The sequence below is a fragment of the Mus caroli genome, chromosome 6, assembly GCF_900094665.2.
Source record: "Mus caroli chromosome 6, CAROLI_EIJ_v1.1, whole genome shotgun sequence".
NCBI lineage: Eukaryota > Metazoa > Chordata > Mammalia > Rodentia > Muridae > Mus > Mus caroli.
In genome coordinates, this window is record NC_034575.1 from 134,318,509 (window position 1) to 134,319,695 (window position 1,187).

The window sequence follows — 1,187 nt, forward strand, 5'->3', positions numbered from 1 at the left end:
CTTTGCTCCCAGCCCCGTTCATCCTTTTCTTTGCTTCTAGGGAATACATGTTTAATATCTGATATCTCACCTGCTATCACTTGGATCCCAAAGGCTCATGGGATACTATTTGAATTTTTACATTTTTATTAGCATATATTAATTATACTTAATAATGGGTTTCATTGCGGCATTTTCAAGCACGTATACTGTCACCGTGCTTTGGCCCCTCCCCACTCACTCTGATCCCCTCCCTCTTCTCAACAGCCCCCTCTTCCATTCTCATGTCTTGTTTGTATATTCATATGACCTAAAGAAAGTCCCCTCCCTTCTCCTCCCCCTCCCCTCCCCCTTCCACCTTGCATTTCAAGAAGGAGGAGTCTCATTTAGGGCTAACTATTCAACAGTCACTTCCTCTCAACACTTAGGCTAATCGGTACTCTCCGAAGTGACTGCCACCCCACGAGAAAACGATGCTTTTCTGACCTCTGCAGTGGTAACCTATAGGAATACACACAAACATTTAGAAGCCGATTGGATGAACACATCATGTTCATTTAGCAAAAGAATAGCAGTAGCTTCCCTTCTGGGACCTAGGTCTTACCCAGACGTGGGCTTTTGGTTGGCTTTCCAGGACCAGACATGAATGACCTCCTGGGAAGTAGGTCTCAAATGCAATCAGAAAGTGACTGGTTATGCTCATCAGAATTGTGCCACTTCTGCACCAGTGGGCACACCTTACCTGGCACGTAGATAATGTAGCATGCAGGGTCAACAGTGCTGCTCCAATAGCCTGACCCTTCCAGACCCAGGAGAGCTGGGCAGCTGGACGATGNTCACAGCTTAGTTTCAGCTACGTTCTTCTATGCCCCATAACTAAAGTTTGTGGTATCTCCAGCAATGATTGTTTTAAACACTCTCTTTTCATAGGGTAGCACAATTTTAGGCGTTGGAAACTGTCTAGCAGAAGAAGGTGATTNGGGGCTGGATCTCTACTTCCTGGTCCGAAGTTATGTGACAGTGAACCTGGGTCACAGGTGTCTGCTGCCACCACTCTCTGTGGTGATGTCCTGATGCCTTCTGAAAACATGGTCCATCACCAACAGAATACAAGAGATGGAAGAGAGAATCTCAGGTGCAGAAAATACCATAGGAAACATTGACACAACAGTCAAAGAAAATGCAAAGTGCAAAAAGCTCCTAACCCA